This window comes from Cryptomeria japonica, chromosome 5 (assembly GCF_030272615.1).
Source record: "Cryptomeria japonica chromosome 5, Sugi_1.0, whole genome shotgun sequence".
Classification (NCBI taxonomy): Eukaryota; Viridiplantae; Streptophyta; class Pinopsida; order Cupressales; family Cupressaceae; genus Cryptomeria; species Cryptomeria japonica.
The window spans coordinates 651,266,802-651,288,964 of record NC_081409.1 but is presented as its reverse complement, the minus strand read 5'-3'; the positions used below and the strand labels follow the sequence as shown (position 1 = coordinate 651,288,964).

The following is a 22,163-nucleotide window of genomic DNA, read 5'->3' as shown; positions in this document are numbered from 1 at the left end:
TCTACATTGATTTGTTCTATGACCATACTTGTTACAGTTAAAGCATTTGCCATTAAATTTATAAGCAGTAGGTTGTCATACCGGTTTGCCATGATCCTGTGTGTTTGCAGTACCGAAACTTTCACCAGTTTCAAAGCCAAGACCATTAGTGTCACCATTAGGTGTCTATAGCTTTCACCAGTTTATAGCTCTACTTCATACATAAACCCTTAACCTATAATTCGCATAATAGGTCTACCTTATTTCTCTTAATTACATTCCTCCATTCATTACATCTATATTTTTGTTCTACAATGATCTCTTATATATATGAGTCATTTTACAATATGCCAAGTCGGCTTACAATGACTTTACAATAATAAACAAAATATATTAACAACAAAATTACTGTCGGCTTCTATGCCGGTATGCTTCCTTTCACTGCCAGTGCCGGTGGTCTGTGTGTCGGTGTAGAATCTAACTTTGTTGGTGTCGGTGGATTGCCTTGCCGGTGTCATAGGATTGTAAGGTTGCCATCAATGACAAAACCTTCAATCACCTACAATGTCTCATTGGAGTGTGCATTTGCCAACAATATATATCCTTTGTAGCATCAAAAAACATCTATTACGTCGACATAATAAGACCCAATAAGAGAAACATGTGACAAGGCATAGGTCAATCTTAAACTCAATTCATCATCAACAAGATAGGTTGCGAATCAATTTGTATCATAGTCAGCCTTAACAACAAGTTGATAGCATGCCTCCAAGACATCCATCAACCAATATGGAATAGGTCAGGATCAACCGCAATCAGTAGAACATATCAAGTCGACATCATACATGAAAACTACATATCAAACACTGATCCCAGCATAATTTAACATCCAAAACATAATGTGGATTAGCAAGAAAGACATGTGATCCATAGAAAACTATTCTCCAATGATCTCCTGAAGTAACAGATCATCGAAAGATAATGCTCAAGAAGTGAATCGCTAATGTGTCAAACATTATGTAAACCCAAACCACAGAATGCAATAAATCGTTCACCAATTCACCAAGAAACCTAAAAATTTTGTCATAGGTTCAATAAACTATCCATACCATGTCCCCAAATCCACACGATGATATTTGTCAATGCAAGAGTGAACCAAAACTATTCCTCTGTCAAACTAGGATAGAAAGATCAAACACTTATTCTATAGGAAATCAAATTAGCTGAAAACTTGACAGTATACTCGTCAGCCATCACCAAACCTAGTTGCAAATTCGCACAACCAAAGAATGTAACGAAATAGAATGCAGAGCTAATCACATAACTCTAGACTGATATGTTGTCAACTGAACCATGAACTCTGGATTGACTTTTGCATCAATAAACTAACGTTAGTCATTTATGATAGATTCTCTTACAGGTATAAGTGTTGTAAGTTATGAGGGTTGTAAGATGCATAAGAGCATCTATCATACCTCCGAATAGTAAATGTTGGGTACCCAACTTAGGAGGTTTGAAAGAGGAGTCATTTGGAGACATACATGTGTCATTTGCATGCTTTTTGGTGGCCGAAAAAATAGGGCCAAATGCTTTGCACGACCCCATCTTCTTGCTTCATCTAGAAGCTTCCTTTGTTGTATTTCTCTATAAAAGATAGCCTTGGAGAGTATTAGTCATGTTTTGTTTGCAGGTGAAGTGTTATGCTACCAAAATTAATCTAAATTGTGGGTTGTTAGTTGTACACTCTTGTTGAAGAAGCTAAGTGCTGATATTGTATTGTAAGAATTTCTTTATTGGAATACAAAGTGTTTTTTTTTTTGGTTGGTAATATAGTTTTTTTGTATTAATATATGAATAATAAGTTTACATTACAAAAAGGGCTTATCTTAAGCCCAGAATATCACATGCACTCTTGATTGAAATTTGCCTACCCCTATACATAACATAAACACTATAAAAGAAACAGTAACCTAAACTCATGAAAGGACTTGGACCGCAAAAACTGGTTTCACCACCCATATCAACTAAACTTTCCTACTAATCGGAATGAAGCTGAAACACCATGGCCTCCGCATCTCCTGTGCACGAAGATGTGTTGATCTTTATGCATGTCTATTATTTATTTGTAAATGTGTTTCTGATTCTTGCACTACCTTCCACACTGAAGTAGTGTGAGGAAACATTTTCCACACATTAGATTCCTTTCAATTTCAAATTGAAATAACTAAAAGAAATCGAAATTAATATTTTTTTTCAAATGAGCACCCCTAAAGGACACTTTGCATGCTATCACATCCTCCTAAACTCTCACAAAATCATTAAAAATAAATCATTGCTGATATAGAATGCACACCGAGGTTAAAAAAATACACTGTCGCTACCTTTGACAGCTTCGCGTCCCTATTCAATGCCTTACATGACAGAAATCATCACATACTGGAGTTCGCTAATCTTCAAACCTATTTTTGCACATCCTTCGTACCCGTGAATATTTTGTACACGTAGACGATCGTTTAAAAGTGCATTTGCCCCTTAATATCAGCTCAACTAGTACATTTCAAAGCTATTGAAAGGCGACCAACAAGTAAATAACTAACCTAAACATGGAACTAGGAAATATTACCAACAAGAAATCCAACCAATTTTTCTTAGATTTTATTCTTGGCGCTCAAATGTATCAATGGATGTGGAATCCATAATTGGATTAAGCATCACATTTACAACCTTTCAAGAAATCCATGATAAACTCAACACAACCTTTATATCAAAATACCACTAAAATTTCAAAATTTAAATCGTTAATTATAATTTGAAAATCATCAATCTTCCATACACTAATGAATTCCAGAGTCCACTCTGAATTGACTGAGAAGAAATCCTTCTGTGAAATTAATACGTCCTTGAGGTTTTCTAAGTTTTTCTACTTGAACAAAATGTACAAACTTCACAATAGAAAGTGAATTTGACAAAAGAAATCCAAGAAATTTTATAAGACGATTTAGGAGCTTCAAAGCCAAAATTATATAAACTAATAATGATCCTGTATTTCCTAAGCATTTCAAATGTGATTTAAGCTCATATTTGGAAGCACAACTTGCTCCTAGTTTTGATCAACACACTCAATTGAATAGACAAATGAAGTTGGTTACTAAATATTTAGAAATTTCTATTCATCACTTTGCATTAGATAAATAATATCAATGGTATTTTTACTAGCCATTAGTAAAATGATGGTAAAATACTTCCTTTTATACCATAATAAATATGTTACTATTTTTAGCACACTATCAGAATGAATCATCATTAATTCAATATTCTACAACTCTAATTTATTAGAGAAAATTAGAATATTTGGCATAAATAGAAATTTTATTTAAATCTCAAAGAAAATATATGGAAGTATAAAATAAAATAAAATAATAAACAAAGAAATCTATTTAAGAAAGGCATCTTGGCGTAGGTGACCAAATATTTCTAAACTTGTAAGTCGCATGAGATATTTTCTCAAAAATAATAAGTAAAGTGAGTGAACACACAAATATTTAAAATGAAATTATTTTAATTATGTCTATGAGACCAAAATAGTTTATGGGACTATCGATTGCACCAACATCTTCAACTACTCAATATTTTATAATATTGTTGTTATCCATTAGAAGGTTATTCCTTCATTCGTTGATTTGAGAAAGCGCCTCTCTCAAACCATGTTAACTATAGATCTTATAAACTTGTTCAAATAATCACATGTATCCTATAAAATATTATCAATATTTGCATGTATATTGTTGAATATACAGTATTAGCATACTGTGTTATCATTCAACCCTCGTGTGGTGTGATGTCTTTGATGCTTGCATTTGTATGTTGATGATGTACAATGATGATATTGAAATTCATAGTTGATCCGAATTATGGATTCGGACGACAACACCTAAGTGAGAACCTACGGTATTCTGGATGAACAAGATAGCACAGAATTGAAGCAAGCCAAAAAAAATGATCTATTCCATTCGAAATTCCAACATGTAGTAGTTCATGAGATTCCAAGGGTCACACCAACCCCTTGAGAATCGAAGCCCAACAGTCACATTTGTTTATTACATAATAAAATCTAAAAACTACGAAAATTTCAAAAAACTATATGAAATTTTATCCTAACTTTAACTAGGTACAACTTTCCGCTCAGGACTCGAAATTACGAGTTGTTTAACTCGTTGGAAAGGTCTCCAAGACTTAGGAGCGAACCCCTGCAAAACGTGCCTACGGTAACATTCTAAAGGACAGGCCAAACTTTCAAGGACTGAAAATGCCCTGAAGGCCTTCAAAATTGACAATTGCTAACATATAGAAAAACTAAAAAAATATATAAAAATATTTCAAATTTTCTTCTGATCATTACTCCCCCCTTGGAGAGCAATAGACTCCATTGCATCAACACTCTAAATGAGATGAGGGAAACGGAGCAGAAGTTGCTCCATGGTAAACCACTTTCCTTGTTGAGCGATCTGCCCTGCTCAAACCACTTTGTATAGATAGATCTGCTATTGTTTGAGTGTTTTCACCATGGTGTCCACAATCTGATCACATTGGAATGGAGAAGTTGCACCTGGATTCAATTATGTAGTGGAAATTGTTTCTGCCACATCTGCAACATCTAATAGTGGAGGAAAATATGGCTTCAAGAGTTCCACATTGAAAACTGGATGAAGACCCAGAAATGGGGGTAAATTAAGCTCAAAAGCATTATCACCAACTTGCTTGATGATTTTGTATGGTCCATAACACAGAGGGCGAAGCTTCCTATTAGCACCCTACAATCGTTCCTTCTGAATATGCAGCCACACCTTGTCCCCGACTTGAAAATTATGAGGAGTACGATGCTCATCATGTCTCTCCTTATATTTCTTACTGGTATGCTCTAAGATTTCATGGACTTCTTGTTGCAGATGATGAAATCTATCAATGAACTGGGTTGCCTTATCTTCCTCCTTTCCAACACGTGGAAGCATATTAGGTTGAATAAGTGATATGGCAACATCCATGGGTGCAAGTGGCTGATAACCAAGACAAACCTCAAATGGACTGTGACCAGTGGAACTGCGGATTGCCCTGTTGTAGCTATGTTGAACGTATGGAAGACTTTCATCCCATGTGCGGGGATGTTTTGAGTGATACATGCCTAGGACGTAAATGATCATCCGGTTCACTACCTCTGTCTGGCCATCTGTTTGAGGATGGAAAGCAGTAGACTTTGTTAATTTTGTGTCCATCTTTTCCCACAATTTGGATCAGAACTTACTAAGAAACCTATTGTCCCTATATGAAATGATGGTATTCGGCAAACCAAAATGAACCCAAATGTGTTCAAAGAAAAACTTTGTAGTATCCTCTACAGAAATTGTTTTTGTACAAGCCACTATTACTGCCATTTTTTAGAACCTATCTACCACAACATACACACAATCGTGGCCATTTTTGGTGGTAGGAAGACCAGACTTGAAGTCCATAGAAACGGAATGCCAAGGTTTTTCAAGAATAGGAAGTGGTGAATACAATCCAAGTTTACAATTGGCAGGCTTAGCAATAGCACATGCGGTACAAGCTTGAATATATGAAATGACATCATTTCTCAACTTTGGCCAATAAAAATACCTCTTAAGTATAGCAATAGTCTTACCTATACCAAAGTGACCAGCAACCTTACTATAGTGAGCCTCCCATATCAGTTTTTTGCGTTCTGCATTAGGCACACAGATTTGGCCAAGGTGGCAAAGCATTCCATCCTGTAAATAGAAATCATTCACTTGATTTCCCTTCATCAATTAATTATAAACATCTACAAATTCAACATCATTCTCATACAAGCAAGCCCAAGCTTCAGTTTGATGACCACATGAGTCTAATACCATACTGATAGCTACAATCGGAGGCCTGCTGAAACAGTCTGCTACTTTGTTAGTGCTTCCCTTCTTGTGGTGAATATTGAGATGAAATTGTTGTAGATATGCTGACCATCATTGGTGTCGATCATTTTGCAACTTCCCTTGTGTTTGTAATAATTGAAGAGGCTTGTGATCTGTGTGGATGACTGTCTCCTTACCCAAAATATAATGTTTCCACTGCTTACAGGCTTGAACAATAGCATATAGTTCCTTGTCGTAAGTGGCATACCGACACACTGTATCAAAAAAACTCTGACTATGATATGCAACTGGGTGACCATGTTGCATAAGGACAGCTCCCTAGACATACTCTGACGCATCAGTTTGTATTTCAAATGACTGTTGCAGGTCAGGAAGAGATAAAACTATTGCAAAACATAATCTTCGTTTTAACCCCTCGAATGCTTCCTGTTGAGCACCTGTCCATTTAAACTTTGCCTGTGTTCCTCCCCGCAATGACTGATTTAGAGGCCAAGACAAATGGGAAAATCCCAACACAAATCTGCGATAAAAGTTTGCCAATCCAAGGAACCTTCGTAACTCTGTGAGATTTCTAGGAGATGGTTAGTCCTTAATTACTTGTATCTTCTCCGGGTCAACATGGACACCCTCACTGTCAATAACATATCCCAAGTCTCTGATACTCTGCATACCAAAGGAGCACTTTTCTTTGTTTGCATAAAGCCCATGATCTTGTAAAGTTGAGAGAATTTTTTCCACATGTTGCAAATGTTCATCCGAAGTTTTGCTGAAGATGAGTATGTCATCTAGATATACCACCACAAAAGAATCAATGAATGGCCTGAGTACATCATTCATCATTCTCATCAATGTCGCTGGGGCATTTGTTAGACCAAAAGGCATCACTAGCCACTCAAACAATCCCTCTTTAGATTTGAAAGTTGTCTTCCACACATCAGCTGAGTCAATTGGTACTTGATAATATCCCGATTTCAAATCAATTTTTGTGAAGAATCGGGCCCCTCTAAGCTGGTCCGAGAGGTCATCTATTCGGGGAAGTGGATACCTTATTTTGTCTGAAATTTTGTTCAAGGCCCTATAGTCAATACAAAGTCTCCAAGTTCCATCTCCTTTTTCTTTCCCAGAACAATGGGACTGCCACAAGGTGATGCACTTGGACGAATATGTCCTTTCTCAATCAATTCTTGTATTTGCCTCTTAATTTTATCATTTTCTAATACTGATCTACGATAGACTCGTTCATTAGGCAATGAAGTTCCTGGTATCAAATCAATAGTGTGTCTTACTTCGCAGTGTGTAGGGACCCCAGTTGGCAACTTAAACAAATTCTCATACTTAATCAAAATTTGGTCCATTAATTTTTTCTGTTGTGTTGTGGTGTTTGTGATGGTAGTGGAATTATATACAAACTTCCTTTCTTCTTCAGAACGAATCATTAATAATATGAATGTTCCTGTTTTGGCAACCAACCTCCTACATTGCTTAGCACTAATCAAAGAGGTAGTCTATGCGGGGCTTACCTCTGGTATTCGGTATTTCTGCTCACCTAATCTGATTGTCACGCTACAAGGTCTGGATTCATAAACACCATGGTGCTGGTACATATATGGTTGTCCCAACAAAACGTCACAAACATCTAAAGGAGCCACATCATAGATTACTTAATCTTTAAAAGGCTTTATAAAGTAGCAAATGCGACACTGTTGGTGCACTTGGATATCTCTCCCTTGACTTACCCATCCCATAGAATAGGGTTACGGATGTGTTGTTGTTTTCAAATTCAATCTTTTCATGGTCTCTGTTGATATCAGGTTCTTTTGACTTCCACTATCAACAATAAAGTGCAGGGCTTTTCCTCCGACCCAAATCTGTGAGTGAAACAATCTCTCCTCATCCTCCCAAGGCAATACCTTTGTAGAAGCTGTCGTTGCATATGGATCAGGCTCAATGATTTGTTCATGACTTTCTTTTGGGCAAGATTCTGCCACCTGAGGTTCTTCCTTATCCTCATGTGTCTCCATCATTAAACTTTTTATGGTTCTTTTATTATTTTCTTGCGTCTTCTTCATACCCCATGCCTTTTTCGTTGGTGAATTGGGAGAAGATTCCTTGGAGGTTTGTTTCCACGTAGTTTTGCTACCTTCACTCTTCCATCTGTTATTTGCGAAGTTATCCCTCCTTCCTTTCTATTTGAATTTCTCCTCAATTTTTGTAGCAAATTTATATGCACTAGGTAAAGTCTCTACGTTCAAGAACTCCATTTCGGTTTGCATATACCTATGGAGTCCACTCTGATATTTTAAAACCCGGTGCTTCTCACAATCTTTGATGCCAAGTTTTGTTGTTAAAGCATGAAACAAATTGGTATATTCTTTAACAGTTTGGTCTTTTTTCTGTCGAAGCAATTGCCACTACATATATGTTTATTCATATGTATCTATAGGAAAATATTCTTCCTTTATGTGCTCCATGAACTCTCCCCATGTGGGTTTTTGATCAAAGATGGAAGTAGTGCCTGTTTCTACTACCTTGGTTGCTAACTTCGCTTCCCAAGAATCTTTCACATGATTTTCAGCTTTTAGAAGAGCGAAAGTTATTTTCTCTTCATCTGAGAACTGGTTGACAGAGAAATACCTTTCCAGTTTTGAAACCCAGTCATCAACAGCATCTGCATTTATCTTACCTTAAAAGGTGGGTATATCGAAATTCACTTGCACCTTGAATGGTGTATACCCTGTGAATGGTGGGTTTGCAGGTGACCCACGACTTTCTAGCATCTGCTTGAACTGCTCCATCATTTCTTCTCGTTGCTTTGTTAGTGCATCTGCAACCAACGTTTTAATGTCATCGTCGGTCTGCAACTTAGCCATCTGCGATCTTATGTATCTCAAAGGAAGGTAGTCTGATTCCAACCCCAATCTTTGATATGTTGATCGCGTGTGATATGACATACAAGAGCGAACTTGCTCTCATACTACTGATCCGAATTATGGATTCGGACGACAACACCTAAGTGAGAACCTGCAGTATTGTGGATGAACAAGATAGCACAGAATTGAAGCAAGCCAAAAAAAATGATCTATTCCATTCAAAAATCCAACATATAGTAGTTTATGAGATTCCAAGGGTCACATAAACCCCTTGAGAATCGAAGCCCAATAGTCACATATGTTTATTACATAATAAAATCTGAAAACTACAAAAATTTCAAAAAAACTATATGAAATTTTATCCCAACTTTAACTACGTACAACTTTCTGCTTGGGACTCGAAATTACGAGTGGTTTAACTCATTGGAAAGGTCTCCAAGAGTTAGGAGTGAAGTCATGCAAGAACTTGCCTACGACAACATTCAACAGGACAGGCCAAACTTTCAAGGGCTGAAAATGCCCCGAAGGCCTTCAAAATTGACAATTACTAAAATATAGAAAAACTAAATAAATATATAAAAATATTTCAAATTTTCTTCTGATCAATAGTTACATGTCATGTCTTGATTTCACGATGCCTTGTTTGAGGCCAACTAAGGTGGTATTGTGTATACTTGTTGTTAGCAAGAGTGGGATTTATAAAGACATATTAAGATGAGGATTTTGTTGGTATTATGGATGTGTTGTATTGGTTTTGTCATTGATGTCAACACTTGTCAACACTTATCCTTGTGGAGATCTTTGGTTATGTTCACCAGCATGTTCAATGACTTATGCACAGTCACCGATATTTGGTTCACCAGCAGGTTATATTGTTCACCAGCACTAAGGATGATCTATTATCATCTGGAGAATACTTGGTTATGTCGAAGACATTGTTTGGACACTTGGTTTTGGTGATTTGATTATTGGTACAATCGAGTTTGCATATTTGCTATTACCAGCAAATCGGTCTAGGTTATGGACTGGCAAGCATTATCTATTCCAGATCAGCACGACACGTTATGGAGATATTTTATTGATTGGTTATTATTGTAAATGCATTGAGCCGACATCATGCATCGCATATTGATTCATTTATAATTGATTTTATTGTGATATCTTAGTGAGCCGACCTACACGTTTGATCTTAGGTTTTGCTATATATCTAAGATCTCATTTGTGAGATTATGTAGTAGAGTGGAAAAGGGATTGTAATAAGGTATATGCGAATATAAGCAGACCTATACACGCAGACATCATTTGAAGATTCAAGGAAGGTAGAGGAAGACAATCAGAGCTTAACCGGTACTAAATCCAGCATATGAAGATGCTATTTTGAGCAGTACATTATCATTGGATTTAATCATCCAATTGTAGTCAGTGTGACTCCCATTTTGTGATTGAGTAATGAGCTCTAGGCAGTTGGCCTTTCTGCATGTGCAGACCCCATTTGTACACACATATTATCTGTAGTAGTATCATCTAATTGTGGGCAAGGTTTCCCACCATGGTTTTTCCCCTTACAGGGTTTCCATGTACAAATAACTGTGTTATGTGTTGTGGATGTTATTTGTCTTTTGTTTCATGCATTAAACTTTACCGGTACTGTTATTAACTGCTACACTGTCTACCGGCATTAAGTTTGGTTTACCAGTATTATGCACTAAGTTTGGTTAAAGTATATTTGGGTTGAAATTTATAGACAACTGATTCACCCCCCCCCCTCAGTTGCCTCCGAGTCCTAACAGATTTGAAGTATTGTGATGACATAATCAAATAGGGATTAGAAGTATTATGATGAGAATTAAAAATATCATGACTACATATTAAGATGAGGATTAGAAATATGATGTTGAGCATGTTGTAAACGATTATGAATCTCTCTAGCTACTACTATGTAACAAATTGATGTTACAAAGTTATTTTAATCTTCACATTTCGTTAAAAGAATTAAAAATGCAGAAAGTTATGTTGTTGAATGTATAGGAAAATGCTCCACATCTCTATATAGTTGAAGATATGCACCTATGGTTTGGAAATTAGCTTGTATGTATTGGGAACGATGTATCTTTCTATTTCCAGGACAGTGGAGTTGTCATAGATGGTTTTGGTAATTTTAGTATGTAGATAGCTTGGTTGAATGTCAGACCAATCTGGGAAATGTTATGCATTTATGTGCACTTATTTGTTTTCTCCTGCAGTTGGGTGGACGTGCCTATGGTGTCTCTATAATGTCTCAGTTCAAGTATCAAGTTTTGATGTGTAATGCAAGTATGGTCACTAGCGTTGTATGTCAAGACTTTGTTTATGGCCTATCTAGAATGAAGTATATTATATTTGCTCGTTTGCACCATCTTAATTTTGTTTGTGTTAGTTTAAATCGAGCAAATAAATAACATAAAGCAATGAAAGAAAAACAGAATTAAAGAATGAGACATGAAACACGATTTACAGTGGTTCGGCAAATACTTACATCCACTCTCAAGCAGAGAAATCATCTATTAATCAATATACAATCATACAACATACATGACTGCACTTAGTCATTTATACAACTACATTCAGTTGTGAAATGAATAGTTTGGGGAAGTTGAATGGTCATATGACCATTGGGCTTCATATACCCAACAGTTTAACAGTATGAAAGTATGATACAAAATTTATGCTAAAAGAAATATGATGTTATCTTGTGCTCCGCATTGCTATTCCTGGTCGTTTTAAAACTGTTTAATAACTGGTGTGGACAAAAATTCTTTAAGCATACGCGAAGCAATGATCTAAAGGTATCTACATTTGGGTTGGTCCAAAAAGTTTGCTAGACGTGCAATGAGCTTAAGGTAGTTGATGGTGCAGAAGTGTTGTGGTGGAAATTCCTCAATTATTCATGATATTCTAAGATTGTTGCCTCTACTATAAATGTGTGAGATTCAAGGAGTAGTGAATTTCTTTTCATTGTAGGCATAAAATTATATTTTTAGGGTTACAGATTTCTTGGGTTGTAATCCTAACACAGATGTAAATTTGTTCACTTTTATCTTCTGAATAGCTTTTCTCACCGTGGTTTTTTCCATGTGGGTTTTCCACGTATATCTAGTGTTCTCTTATGCACGTGTTTGTTTTCTCTTTCTTTGATATTGATTAGATTAAGGCTTTGAATTATAATTTGATGCAAAGAGGTTTAACCTATGAAACCAGGGGACGCGTCCCCTACCTGAAAACCCCCGTCCCAATCCCGGGGACGTTTCGGGGACTTGGGGACGGCCAGGGGACGTCCCCCCCCCGTCCCCAAATTGTCAAAATTTTAAGGGGACGTCCCCGAAACGGGGGGACGGCTTCCCTAGCTGTGGGGGACGTCCGTACGTCCCGAGGACGGCTAGGGACGGATTGGGGACCGTCCCAACCGTCCCGGGGACGGCCAGACGTCCCCCACATCTAGGGCTAGGGAAAAATATTAAAATAAAAAAAGTCGTATTTTCAAATTTTTTTTAATGATGTTTTTTGCGTAATTGAGGGAGTGAAATATCTCATGAAGGGTTTTTTGCCAATAGAAAAATAACACCCGACGCGATGCCCCTTGACCCCAAGTTGGGGGCGCTGCCCCCAAACCCCCGTCGAAAAAGATAGGGGGGAACTGCGCTGATGGAAGTAGTGAAAATTTAACCTCTGAGTCTGATTAGGCTCCATTATGTATTTTATTTCTTTAATATCTATTATGATATGCATATTGACAATGTGAATGAATTGAAATTCTGAATTATGAGTGCATATTGAGTATTGAGTCTATTGATAATGTTGTATGTTCGATGTTTGCATTCTAAAATGTTTTCATAGTATCATACACATGCTATATCCATGTTTTCATATGAATATAATGTATAGATGCATGCTTTATCCATGTTTTCATATGAACATTTAGAATTTTCCTATATATTTTAAATTTTCCATATATTTTATACAGCCGTCCCCTTTGCCGTCCCCCCCCCCCCGTCCCCAAATTTGGCAAAAAAATTTGCCGTCCCGGAAACTTGGGGTAACGTAGGGTTTAACTTTTAAGAGATGTTGATTCACCCCTCCCTCACGGTCTTAGTATCCTTGTGTTCAACAATTATCTATAAATTCATGTATTATGTTTGTAGAAGATTATTAGAAAAAAGATGTAGCATTTAAAATAGTAGAAAAACATAGGTGATAGCACATTCCACTTATTCATGCAATTGCTAATAAATAGGTCAAGTAGAGTATAACTTATGTCAACAAAATAGTCAAATTGGTTCATTACCTTTAAGACTTATTATTAAGTTATTTATGTAACTATTAGTTCCATTGTATTATAGACAGAGCAAATTGGACTAACAAATGATAAATCTATATAATTTAGTTATGTAAATAGATTTGAGAGATATGGAATATAGTTTTTGTTAATTGTAGTTATTTTTTCAAATATCAAATTAAATTACATAAGATGATATGTTCTATTTTTTCTTTCCTAAGAAAATATAAACTAAATTTCAAAATAGATGCATTTCACAAGAATTATTATTTTTATTTCTTGTCAAAGAAAACATACCAATCCTCTACTTCAATTATCTTTAATAATAAAATAATACTAAATTCCAAAATCATAAATTTTTATAATTAAATAGAAAAAGTTTAAATAGACAAATAATCATGTAATTATCTCACAATTGTTAATCATGATGTCATTAAATTTAATGAATTCGATTAAAATGGTACGAAATATACCTCTACATATTCTGGTAATTGTATGTGGCATCCCGTAGAATCACAACCTTTCAAATACTTCCCAATTATTCTGTTCATACTTTATCAAAGAATTATTCCAATCACTTAAAAAAGAAAAAAATGAAAAAACTTTCACTTTAAATTTATCAATGCATAATTTTATTCAAATATAATACTTAAAAGAAGATAAAGTAAGAAAATTCTAACATAAATAGAAAACTATATTTATCGTAATTCATTTCATTTATTTAACTTATTTTAAAATGAAGAATATAATATCATGTGCTAAATGGGATGTCAATTTATATATATAAGAATGTTAAATCCTACATTATTGCTAATGTTTAAAGACAAATGGGAAAAAATGGTATTTATAGATTGCGATGATTTCTTGTAAAAAAATGCTACTCTTTGTAGATGATATTATTCTAAAATTATGGGCATGATGATGCTTCACAATGTAATAAATTATAAAATTTGAATGGTGCAGTCTCTAATAAATCATTTATACCTAATTTATGAAAAAAAATCATTTCTTAAGCTATATATATATATATATATATAAAATTAAATTAAATTAAAACAATTCTCAACTATTAAACATGCAGATATTTTCACCTCGAACCTTTGAAGGGAATAATAGAAATAAATCTACATAAATTTTCATAGCATACTAAAATATAAATATCACTTAGAAAATAATGGAAAAAAAAGAGAATAGAAGTAAACAAAAAAAGGTAAGATATAAATATACTATCTAAAAACCATAGTCCCACGGATGTGGGGACATTGGCACAATATTTGGGAATGGGAGACCTATGCCTTAAATTTGGGGATGGCAAGGAGACGGTAGGGAGACAACGACGATGGGGAGCGGCTCTAATATACAAATTAAGGTGAATTGAATTCTTCAAGGGAAAAATCTGCAATATAACCTCTCAACAAGTGCCCCATTAAAGACAAACTAGTTTTCACAAAGTTAAAAGGTACAATAAGTATGTAACTGTGTGCGCCATATGTTAAGCAACCCAGTGCCATCGTCGACAAAAGTGGCAGAGGTTGTTGTGCTATGGGGGGCATTTCCCCCAAGTCTTCATGTCTCAAAAATGTCCCCATCACAAGAACACGTAGTTTTTGGGGTGACACATCCACATGGAACATTGGTGAAAATTATTTTTTAGTTAAAATCCAAACTCCAAAGCATCATAGAATTCATTGAAGTACCAAAGGTATCATGCTTACAATACATTCATAAAACTTCTACATACAATACTTCAATGAGATCAACAATTCTAGTCCTCTAATACAAATTTGATAGCATAACCCTACAAAAATTTATTCCACACATACTCTATCCCATCATCTAATATGTACACTTAAGTGGGACTAGAAAACCACAAAAACATAATACTATATTCTCATATTCTACATATATTTTTTTAGAATTGATTGGAAAAATGCCCACAAACTCCTTAACAATAAAAACTTAAAATAAAACTCAATTATTAAATGTGTAATGTGTTCACCTTAAATTTTTTGAAGAAAATATTATAGAAATTAATCTACATAAAATTTAGTATCATTATGGCATGTAAATATAACTTAGAAAATACTCAGAAATTAAGGAGACTAGAAGTAACCATAAAATGATAAGAGACACAAATATACTATGCAAAAACCCTTTCAATAAAAATTCAAACTTCAAAGCACCATATATCACTCAATGTATTACCAAATGAATCGTGCTTACAATATATTCATAAAGTTTCTATATTGAATACATCGATAAGATCAACAATCCTTATCCTATGTTATAGATATGATACCATAACCCTACTAAAATACATTTCATACATCCCCTATCCCATGCATCTAAAATATAGATTTAAGGTCCTAAAATAGAATGCTACGAATTCTCACTATCATCACTCTATGGACCAATCTCGAACTAGAAAAAAACTCACTAAAGAACCTTTAACTCCAACCACTTAAGTTGGCAAACCCAACTCATAAACACTCCCCCATTAAGCAATGATTACATCTCACACCGTGCAGAATTAGAAAGTTCTCCCAGTCTACTATAAAGTCATATCATTAATGCCTTATTACAAAGATATTTCAAACTCCTCAATAAATAATAAAATAAAGACATATGTCACCACCCTCACATGGGTATCCCATATTGCCCATTGCAGGGTTATTGAATATACATGCATAATAAATAAATCTAAACAATAAGTTACATAAGAACTTAGGATATCTATGTTGAATAACACTTCTAATCTTAGCATTCTCTAACATGATAATCATTAAACAAAATCATGAGGGATCCAACAAAATAAACAAACCATCAAGGATATACCATGTTTTCCAACAAAGTATCTACGACATTGATCAAGTGATCACCATCTCAACCATAACACTCTCATCCTACATGATGGCCAGCATAAAAGAAGAAATTGAAGTTAAGAACACACTCTAAATATCATTCTTCAAGCTGAATATGTATACTAAAGTCCATATCCCTATAATAAGATCAAATATTTTAAATATAATCAACATAACTAGAATGGAAAATCGCATGTCCCTAACACATATAACTAACTATATGAAAAAAAAAAGAAAAATACATCAAAATTAAAACTTTGATATTCACATATCTAAGCTAATTCATTTCAAGTCCATGTATATTCACCATCCTTAACAAGTCTACCTAGACATCTATAATGAATAAATACCTAAAGACCTTTATACCAAAGTCCAATCATAATTATACCTTCCTATGACTCCCACTATATGTGTAATACTTAGGCTAGAATTGAAGAAGTATCTTAAAGTCCACCAACAACACTCATAAAGGATGTAGCTGAAGTCCACTATTATAGTGTTAAAAACTACACACAAATTTACAAACCTACAAACTAAAACACTGTAAAACTCTCTCCCCTTATCACTCTATTCTTCTAGGTATATTTAGTTAAAAATAAAGATTAAATAGCCCCAATCATCCATAGTATAATATTACTAGCAAATAATAAAGTAAAATGATAAATTATTCTCTAGATATAAATCCTCTCTAAAATAAGATGTATCAAGTTCAAAGATTAAGAAAAAACCTAAAAAATAAAGCCAAGCCCTTGTACCACTACCAACACTAACATGTGCTCTAATCATGTCAAGTAATATTTCCAAAATGTGAAAATGGACAAGCTATCATATTTAACAAATCAATCTCAATGTCAAACATCATAGAAATAGACCTAAGATTCATAAATTGGAGGCATATAAAATATATAATCATTTTCATGATTAAGGAATGCACCTAAAACCACTAAACATCTCATGTGCTTGTCAAACTAGTCCTTAAATTGACTTAAAAGCTCGAGACCCAGACATAAGGACTTAAAATAAAATATTATCCTATGTCCACTCCTCAATAACTCCTTAAATTGAAATCCATACCTCAATAATTACATACTTGACAAGATAGGGCATGATGAAAAGATGCATTTAAAAACTAAACGACAAATGTACCTATGAGTATTTTCTCTATTTAATATCTGAATTAACATTAAATAGAGAAATGCAATGTTGGTCAAATCATTCACTTGCAAGTGGATTGGGATGATGCATGAGATTATTCTACCAATGAAGTAATATCTCCTCAATAGGTCCATGTCGAAATTACTTCAATCCCTATTAGAGGTTTGTTGGTCTTTCAACTTAAGACGATTCAAAAGAGTCATCTCTCAAACAAATAATCTCCAAAATACTATAAATATAGCCTCATGAAAATATAATACAAGTTTGTTCACAATTAATTATCATATCCCAATAAAACTCAAACTATAACTCTATGATAACTAGAAGCTCACAAGCAAAAATAACTAACCTATCATCTCAAAGATTACCATTAACCACTACCAAAGCTCCCATTTCATCAATATAAAACCATGACATCATAAGTTACCAAAGCTAAACCAAAATATCCAAGAGCTCTATATATCAATCATATGTCCATGCCTCACTAGAAATCGAAATAAACATAATTTATTGATAAAACAAGGAACTATTAATGAACTCTCACTACTCGCATGATAAAGAATCCAATCGAACCTGACAGAGCGAGTGAATCAGGTTTTGGAGGACATGCTTCGCATGTATATTATGGAACAGCAGTCGCACTGGGAGGATTATATCTATCTAGTGGAGTTTGCTTATAACAATGGATATCACAGCTCCATAGGTATGTCCCCCTTTCAGGCATTTTATGGTTGTCCTTGCCACACTCCTTTGAGTTGGGATCGGCTAGAGGACAGGGTGCTTGTAGGACCGGATATTCTTCAAGAGATGGAGCAGCAGGTTGAGCGGATTCGTGAGCATTTGGTAGCTGCACAAGATAGGCAGAAGAAGTATGCAGATGCACATAGGGTAGATCGTCAGTTTTCTATTGGCGACCGTGTGTTCTTGAGAGTGCGTCTGCAGAAGAGTCCAATCTGTTATGGAAAGGATTCTAAGTTGACGCCTCAGTTTGTTGGGCCTTTTGAGATCCTTGAGAAGATAGGACATGTTGCCTACCGTCTTGCCTTGCCACCGAGTCTATCCCGCATCCACGATGTCTTTCATGTTTCGGTTCTTCGACCTTATCATCCTAATGTGACATATGTTCTTGATTGGAACTCTTTGCAGCTCGAGAACGGGCAACTTTCCATAGAGCCCATGCGCATTCTTCAACGTCGGGATTTGACCCTCAAGGGTCGCACCATCGACCAGGTAAGGGTCCTATGGGACCCAAATGATGAGACCTCAGTGACTTGGGAGGATGTAGCGAAGATGAGAGAACTTTATTCTTATTTATTTTAGGCTTCCAGGAGTAGGCCTAGTTTTGGGGGGGAGAATGTAGTACCCCTCCTCGTTTGAACTTATTAGACTCATATTTTACTATTGCTTACTTTCAGTGGATACATTACTATGATGTATTATTCAGACTTATATGACCTTATTTCATGCTTTATCTGGTTATGAGATGCATAATTTATTTGTAGTATTTCAGTACTTGTGATTTATGGCATTTTATGTATTATTGCTATGTACTGACACTTTACTTTATCTATGCAATGTGTAATTATATATTGTGTCTACGAGTGTATTGGATACAAGGGGACGATTTTCCTTCACTCACTTCGGTGAGACAGGGAACGTCGCGATTCTCCTTCATCGGTGTGCATGCCGTGTTTTCTATATTGTATATATGCATGTGTGGTTCGGTGATGCAGGATATTGCAGGTACAAGTACCGGTAGGTACGGGGTATCGTCTCCACCTGGCTTCATAGGTCTAAGCGTGCCTTATCTTTGTCCGATGGAACTAGAGGAGGTAGTAGTTGACCCTATTTTACCCTGTTACACTCTTGTGAGTGTCGTCAGTTGGTCGTCCTGTCAGTTTGTTCGGCCTCCATATTTTGTCGTTTGACTTTTTATGAGTCTTTGCTTGGGATTTGCTCAGTTGAAGAATTACACATGCCACATATTGGATCGCAATCCTGGAGACAAATAATGCTTACAACACACTTACAAGATCCGCAGATCATCCACATATCATATCGGCTTCCCAGAATAGTCTGTCGGTTCTACCCTAATCCGAACCTCAGCCTTCCGTCCTCAGTCCACTGGTTCAGAATCTCGCCAGATCTACATCTTCGCTCAATCTCTAAACTTTGTCTTCGCTCTTCTAACTTCTATATTCTCAAATGATTCACCAACTTCCATTTATACCTTCCGCAAATAATTACAACTCAATCAAGTCGGCCCAAAGACCAACTGGTTCATGAAACGTGCAACAGTAACATATTGGCTCAAATCACTAAGAACAAACACAAAACCATAAAATGATGCACGGACCTCTAGGAATACCGGCCAAGGCCCAAAGCAACATCTCCAATCATCCGCAAGTCATGCACATCAACTGCAACCCGATCCAACTTCACTCAACACACTACCATGTTAACCGGTAAGAATATATCAATCGAGCCAATACCGGAATCGATAACTCACCAGGATTAAATCTAAAAGCCATGAAACTTTAACACGGCAAAGACCACAAACACAAGGGAATAAAACCAAAACAACAACGCTAAACTCTCAAACATGAAGAAATTCCATGCTCTCAAGAAATTCCACTGAAAACTGTCCAACCGGTAAGAACTAGACCGGTGCTCCTACATCACAATCTCAAAAGGTGTCCTTCTGGTATTCCTGTTTACTGAATTATTGTAGGAAAAATCTTCTTGTGCAATGATCAAATCCCAACTTTCGGTTTTGTCTCCAACTAAGCATCTTAACAAATTTCCCAAGCTCCAGTTAACTAGTTTTGTCTGTCCATCAGTCTATCGGTGAAAAGTAGAAATGAACTTCAAATCTGTCTTCATCTTCTTAAAAAGTGTTCTTCAAAAATAACCAACAAACTTAGTATCTTTGTCTGAAACTATGCTCTTAGGTAATCCGTGCAATCTCACCACTTCATTGAAAAATAGGTCTGCTATATGCACTCCATCTGATGTCTTCTTACAAGGAATGAAATAAGCCATCTTCGAGAATCTATCCACTACCACAAATATAGTATCATTCCATCTCTGTGTTTTAGGCAATCCAAGTATTAAATCCATGCTTATATCTTCCCAAGGTTTCTCCGGTACTGTCAAAGGTGTATACAGTCCCACATTCTGACTACTACCCTTTGCAACTTGACAAACTCTACAACTTTGCACATATTTCCTAACATCCTTATGAATCTGGGGCCAAAAGTAATGCTCACTCACCACTGCAACTGTTTTATCAACACCAAAGTGTCCGGCTAATCCTCCACTATGTTTCTCCTTTATCAGATTCTCCCTGATATAACTCTTAGGTATGCACAGCTGAACTCCTTTGAATAACATCCCATCCTGAATGAAGTAATCCAACCACTTGCTTCTGTCTACCGTAACTAGTTCTCTACATGCTCTCCAAGGTTCTGCAAAATTAGGGTCATCATCATACAAGGTCTTCAACTCCTCAAATCCTGATACTGTCACTCTCATTTCTGTTAGCAAATTCTTTCTTCTACTCAATGCATCAGCAACTTTGTTAGATTTCCCACTTCTATGCTTCAACACAAAGGTGTATCTCTACAAAAATTCTACCCATCTCATATGTCTCTAATTCAACTTACTCTGACTGTTCAAATACTGCAAAGCTTGATGATCAGTATACAACACAAAATCCTTAGGCAACAAGTAATGTCTCCCCTTCTTCAAGGCTTGAACAATGGCATAAAATTCTTGATCATACACTAAATATCTCCTCCGGGCATCATTCAATTTCTCACTAAAAGAAGTTACGGCTCGCCCTTCCTGACTCAATACGACTCCAATTGCAGTTCCACTTGCATGACAATCCACTTGAAATACTTTGTTGAAATTGGGTAATCTAACACAGGTTGCTCAATCATTTTTTGCTTCAACAGTTCAAAACTTTTGTTTGCTCTGGTGGTCCACTTAAATTCCTTCCTATCTACTTGCATTGTCTCAGTCATAGGGTTACAAACTGAACTGAAATTTCTGATGAAATTCTGATAGAAACTAGCCAATCCATGAAATGATCTTACCTTTGTAATGCTTTACAGTGTAGGCCATTCAACAATTGCTTTTACTTTCTCAGGGTCCATCTTCAAACCATCCTTAAATATCATAAATCCCAAATAGACTAACTCTTCCTTCATGAAATTACTCTTCTTAAGATTTATCAGCAAGTTTTCTTCTCTCAACCTCTGCAAAACTTGTCTTAAATGCAACAAATGTTCCACTTTTATCTTTCTAAAAATCAAAATGTCATCCAAATATATAATAACAAACTTATCCAAGAATTTCTTCAATACCTCATTCATCAACCTTATGAAGGTACTCAGTGCATTAGTCAATCCAAAAGGCATCACCAACCATTCATAGAGTGTTTCATTTGTCTTGAATGGTGTCCTTCACTCATCTCCTTCTCTGATCCTGATCTGATGATATCCACTCTTCAAGTCTATCTTTGTAAAGTATTTGGCTCCCCTCAAACAGTCCATTATGTCATCCATCCTAGGCAAAGGAAACCGATATTTCACTATGATCTTCTTTATTGCTCTAGAATCGGTACACATCCTCCATTCTCCATTCTTCTTAGGTGCTAATATTGTTGGTACTGCACAAGAACTCAAACTTTCTCTTATCAAACCTTTCTTCAACAATTCCTGCACTTGTCTATTCAATTGTTCATTCTTTCTCGGTGTCATTCGATGTGCAGCTTTGTTACGCAAACTAGCTCCAAGAACCAGGTCCATGCAATGACTGATACTTCTCACAAGTGGTAATCCATTAGGCACATTATCTGAAATGATGTCTTCATACTCTGTTAACAACTCTTTTATCTCTTTTGGTTGTTCTTCTCTATGCTCTGGATTATCAGTCTTCTAAGGAACTAAGGCAAAATACACATTCTCATGTATCATTCAATCTAGGAATTTCCTTCCATCCACCAAACACATTCTAGCATTCATACATACTTCACTCTTCAAAGACTCCTCCAAGG

At 35.7% G+C, this 22,163-nt stretch overlaps 1 pseudogene; it reads right to left on the bottom strand.

The window, feature by feature from the left end:
- LOC131078230 (truncated transcription factor CAULIFLOWER A-like) overlaps positions 1-22,163 on the bottom strand; it is a 182,485-nt pseudogene that overhangs the window by 104,750 nt on the left and 55,572 nt on the right.